We start from the raw sequence: 6,218 nt of genomic DNA, 5'->3' as shown, positions 1-6,218 counted from the left end.
CTTTTCTTCCTGCCTTCCTTCTTCCCTTCCTTCCTCCCTCCTTCCCTTTCTTCCTCCCTCCTTCCCTTTCTTCCTTATCATTTCTTTGGCTAGAGTGTGCAGATCAAGTCTGTGTAAGTTTAATAATCATGGAATGTATAACTACAGTGTTCAAAGGAACATTGACAGATTCTCTCATGACATTAGTACATTGTTCCAGGCTCCAGGTGGCAGAGAGCCATTACACCAGAGGGAGGAAACGCAGCCAGTGGTGACACATATGCATTCTCCCAACCTCATCCTTGAGAAATAGAAAATCTTATCAGAAATATGTAATCAAGTTAAGCTCACTTTATGCAAATTATACTCTATTAAGGAAGCTTGTGAACGAAATCTCTGAAAACAAGATTCTGCAGGCTTTTTGGCACTGCTGTGACAGACAGTACTAAATGCCAGCAGATTTTGCATATTTAAAATATTTAATGATGGGGAGAAAATATAAAATTAATTATCTCAGTGAGAAAAAAAACCTGTCAGACAGTTAATTTATTAAAAACTATTTTGGAAAATTGTTACATAAAACATTTCTAAATAAGAGAAATTGATCTATCTAATAATAGATATTGGAACTATACCAAAATGTTTCCAAATTAAGATTTATACTGAGCTTCAGTCTCAGCAATAGATGACATAAATTGTACTTATAATACACACATAGTTACTCATGGCAATTTTGGGCAAAAGAATGTCTTGCCAGTTCACATTTGCAGGTTTTAAAATCTTATATGAGTGTGCTTTAAGGGAAGTCAAATACCTTTATTGCCCTAGCCATGCCTGCAAAGAATATTTTTCCAGAGTGTGCTCTGGTTGACACAGTTTATTCCAGGATAGTTCTTGGAGAAAACTACCTTCACTGGTATTCTATTTTTAGTATTGGAGAATTCTTCCTGTTTTCAGAACCGCATGCATGAGGAAAGAAAATATGGAGGGAAGAAATCTGTACACCGTAATAGTATGTGGATGGGGTGATTGAAATGGTTAAGCAATGCTGCATTATTAAAACATAACATTTTTCTTAGACTTTGAACCCCATCTAGGGGACTCACCATTTGAAAAGAATGAAACTATAAGATTTTATTGCTTAGAGATATTTATGCACACAGATCCCTAAAATGGAAAGGCACACACTTTAACACCCTGCTCCTATAACTCAAAACTGTTGAATAGATTTAGTATTTTTCAAATGAATTAAAACCAGACGTTGGCAATTTGAACTCTGAAGCTGGTGGTTTCAATAAGGAATAAGGAGAATGAAATGGTGCCTATGGAAAAGCTTTTGCATAACGCTAGGCCTGCGCTGCTACTCTGTAAGAGACGATGTGCGACTTAGAGGTAGGACGTGGACTTAGAACGGGGAAGGTAAGTGCTGTTGAAATGCAGACAGCAAAAAGGGACAACTCCGCTTCTCATAGCTCAGGTCTTTCTTTTCTTAAAATAAACACGGCCTCTGGCACAGATAGCTTCTTGGAACCTTACAGCAGGAGACATTGCCTTTGTCTCAATTCCTTCAGCTATACTGTTTCTGGACTGGCTTTGTTATTCCCCCAAAAATGTGCCCTCCAGCACTTTTTCCTAGTGTTTGTTTACCAAGGAGAATGGACAGTTTCATCATCCTAATCCTATGTTAGGTTTACCTAGAGATTCACATCTACACTGACCCAAGTACTGGAAAGGAATCTTGTCTCATTTTATTCGACTCCACAACCAAGTACATAGTGTCATTCTTCACTTTTCAGGTGTGCTTTTTTGAGCGGTTGCACTTAAGTGTTTCAGGACCTTCCGACGGAATCTTCTACATTGCAATTTACAAATTCTTTTCATGGCAGCAGAGTGGCCTTAGAGAGAGAACACTTAGTCCCCACCTTGTCCATTTAGCTGAAACTATTCATTTGATAAGTATTTGCGTGATGCCTTCTAGGTAGAGACATGGAGATAAATGCAGAGCTTGCTAAAATCACAAGAAAGATGACAAGAAGATCAAAAGAGAGAAAATACATGTAAACAATTATAGCTCAGTGACATGTCCAAGTGCACACTAGGCTGCAGATGATGTTAAATAGGAATCACTCATTTTGCTTGACTAAAGAGGAAGGCTTTGCTGAGGAGGCTACCACGGCTTGAGGTTGTTAAAAGTCTCTGGCCACAGGCTGAGTTATGAAGCTTGCATTTGTCCTGTGGAGCTTTCTTTCTCCAACCTTCTCCCCTCTACACCCTGCTGTCCTCCATTCCTGAGCCTTTCTCCTTTGTCCTTTCTTTCCTACCCTTTCTTTCTCTTCAAAGCTATGGGTCAATATTTATTATTTACAATGTATCTAAGATTAAAACCTTATGCCTATTTTTTCTTCTTTGCTGATGAATTTTGTCACAGTTGTATAGCTATATAATTTTATAGAAAGAAATATGCATTCAGATGGTATGTGTGCCTTCACTCATCCTAAAGAAGTTTTGATACCCCCATTTTTTCTTGGTTCTCTCACTCCTTCACATTTGCTCCAAATTTCAAGCTAATTTCTACTGACAAATTTCAGGGCAGCCCTACTAATTGTACTCGTGATTACATAATCTCACTGACACATAAGTACAGGAATATATGTACACATACCTACATCTTTTTTCGTTTCTTGTTTGGCAAACATAAAATTATATTATGCACACTTTTCTATATTTTCTCTTTCCTATTCAAAATTGTTCATGGTAATTTCTCTAAGTCTATTAGTAGAGTCCTTGATCCTTCTGTTTTATGGCTCCATAATATTTCCAAATATGGACACACAATGACTTTATCAATCACTAGTATCAAAAACTAGAACTTCACTTGAAGGTTTTTGCTGATACATATTGATATCTTTATATCCTTAGATGCCTTGACTTGCTTATTATAGATTTCCAGGAATAAAATTGGTAGGTTAACAGATACTCATACACACACACACACACACACACACACGGCGCACACATGGATGCGCACTCCATTTTAATAGATGTTGCCAGGAAGGTTGCTTTCAAAAGTGTTTTAATTCACACCACAAATGTGTGAGAAAATACTCTTCCTGTATCTGTCAGTAACAGATGTTTATACTTTCCCCCAATCTTTGGGAATTGCTTTTTTTCTTTTTTCAAATTTATTTAAATTTTAAAATATGGAATACAGTTACATGACTCCAAAAGCAAAGCTACATAATTGACTACATTAAAAAAAGCCTTATCTCCACAATATCCTGTCCTGTTGTTTTCTTTCCCAAACACAATAATTTTTATTGATTTTTAGCTTATTCTTCAGTATCTCTTTTTCAGACATACTTTAATACAATTATATTTTAACCCTTTTTCTTACACAAAAGATAGCACATTATATACATATTTTTTGTTCTTTTGCTATTTTCACTTAAAATACATCTTGGTTCTCAATCTATGCAAATATATAAGGATCTTCATTATGTTTTACAGCTTCACAATATTATATAAATGCACCATATGTTACTCAACTAGTTCTCAATTGATGAACATGGAGGCTAATTTCAATCTTTTCCTAGTTTACATAATGTCACAGTGAATAATCTTGAGCATAAGTCATTGCATACTCTTCTGGTATATTTTTAGGCTAGATTTCTAGAAATGAAATGGCTGTGAAAAGCCACATGGGTATAAAATTTTTCTACATATTACCAAGTACTTTTTCACTAGAGTTGTACATTTTATTCCTATCAAAAATATAACATTGTTTTCCATGTCTTTGCCAAAAATTTTCACTTCTAAATGTTTAAGTTTTCATCAAACTGGCACATGAAATATGTTTGATTTAATAGTATTTATCATTTTGTAAATGAGATCATGAATCTACCCATGTTTAAATGCCACTAACAATTTTTGTCTTAGGATTATTGATTCATATTGCTCACTTTTCCAGTGAGTTGCTAGAACTTGTTCTGCACAGTTTTAGTAGCTATTTGCATTAGTGACAATCTTTTTTGATCTGAATCTCAAATATTTTAAATTTATCTTTTGCTTATGCCTATGATGATTTTGTCATGGGAAATTTTTATAAAATATTTTATATAGTTGATCATTTTGAATCCCTTATGGATTCTGAGCCACGGTTAGTAAAATATTCCTACTTCCAGTTCATAAAAGCCTCATCCATGGCGTCCAGGAGTATGTATGATTTTGATTTTGCCATTTAAATGTCCAATAAGTTTGTAGTTTTTGCTGGCACATAGGATGAGGTAAAGTCCTAACTGTACCTTGTTTCAGATGTCCCCAAATCATTGTTGCTGCAAAATATGAAATGACATTTTTGTTATATGCCAAAATTCCATGTGCACTGGGGTCAATTCTGTGTGGATATTCAATGTGTCTATTGATGCACCAATAGCAGCATAGTCACCTGAAGAATTTGTAACATCACCATCTTCTCATCTGTAAAAACCAGTCACCATCACCCTACTCTTCTTTTCTAAAGTGTGTTAGTCAGCTTTCCATGTATATAAAATATACCTGAGATAATCAGGTTAAGAAGAGGAAAGATTTATTTAGGCGCAGAGACTTGGAAGCTTTAGTTCATGGTCAACTGATCTCATTTTGGAGCCTGTGGCATAGCTCATGTGGGAACACTTATCACAGCAAATATGCTAACCTCATGGTCAGAAGCAAAAGCGAGAGAAAAGTTCATCCCACGATCCCCTATGACATCCTGCCCCCAGTGACTTACAACCTCCTCTTCAGGGTTCTGCCATCTTCACTAGCACCAAGTGGAGGACCAAACATTTCACAAATGCACCTTTGGGAGACATTATAGATATAAACTATGGCACATGGTCTTCTGTTTATATTTCTTTGTTTATTTTTCTATGTGAAATTTAAAATCAACTTAGGCAGTATCATTCTTATAGTTTCTTAGAATTTTTATTTGGATTGCTTTAAATTTAGAAAACAACAAGAAGACTTAATACCTTCATGATATTGAGTTTAACTAAGAACATGATTGGCTTTTACATGATTCAAATTGGATTTGAGGTCTTTCAGGATGTTTGAAATTTTTTCTCATTTAGCTTTTATATACTTCTTGTTTAGTTTATGACAGCTGTCCCATTGGAAACGTTGAATTTTTAATTAGATCGGTTTTTTTTACATTGTAGCCTCCAATATTTGTGTTGATTTTTATATTTTAAATTCTAAATATTTTTACTATTTTCTTTAATTTATAACCATTTTTCAGTTACTCTCTTGAATTTTTCAGACCTACAACTTCAAATCTTACCTTTCCTTTCTTTCTAATGCTTGAATGCTTAATTTCTTTCTGGCTTGTTTTTATTAGCTTGTCTTCCAAAACCATGTTAAATGGTATTCATTGTATTGGACATTATTAACCTGTTATTCACATTAACAAGAATGCTACTGTATTCAATAGAGGCAAGTTTGAAGATTATAAATATGTCTATGTTCGTATAGAATAAAACTACCTATGATTCACAGTCTATTTGATTTTATCTGGAATGGATGTTGAATTTTGTGAAATCTTTTAGGCGCTTAGGGAAAAGTCATTTTTTCCATAGATATATTAACATGATGAATTATTAAGAGTTTAAATACTACATTGATTGCCTGTTTATAGATTTTCTAAAAGTGAAGTATGCTTGTATTCTTTGAAAAATTCCATTTTCTAATAACATATGTTTTTTAAATGTGTTGTTAGAACTTATTTACTTGCGTTTTTAAAATTGATTACTGATATGTGAGGTTACTATTTTCTTTTTTGTGCAATTTTTGTTTACATACATATGTGGGGTATCTTAAAAACAATTTGGAAGATTTCCTTCTTTCTGTACATGTAATGACATTTTAAGTGGCACTAAGATTGATTAGTTCTACTATTGAAACATGGCAGAATTTTTATTGAAGCCATTGGACCTGTTGCTTTTCACAGTGGTGCTCATTTACAACTTTGTATTCCCAACTCCCCTAAGGAATTTTTGTTTAGGCTTTCTGTCATTTAGAGTTGTTTAGAACAGATTACATTTTGCTGTAAATTTATCCATTTCATTTACATATTCAAATTTACTTGCATAGAATTGTACACATAGTCTCCTGTGAGTTTCCCTCCCCTTCTTTCCTTGCTCCTTTCATCCCTTCTTCCCTTCTTCCTTCCTCCCTTTCTCCCCTTCCTTTGTTCCTTCACTCAT

The sequence above is a fragment of the Chinchilla lanigera genome, unplaced genomic scaffold (genome assembly GCF_000276665.1).
Source record: "Chinchilla lanigera isolate Chin_1 unplaced genomic scaffold, ChiLan1.0 scaffold00052, whole genome shotgun sequence".
Classification (NCBI taxonomy): domain Eukaryota; kingdom Metazoa; phylum Chordata; class Mammalia; order Rodentia; family Chinchillidae; genus Chinchilla; species Chinchilla lanigera.
This window is presented reverse-complemented; position numbering follows the sequence as displayed.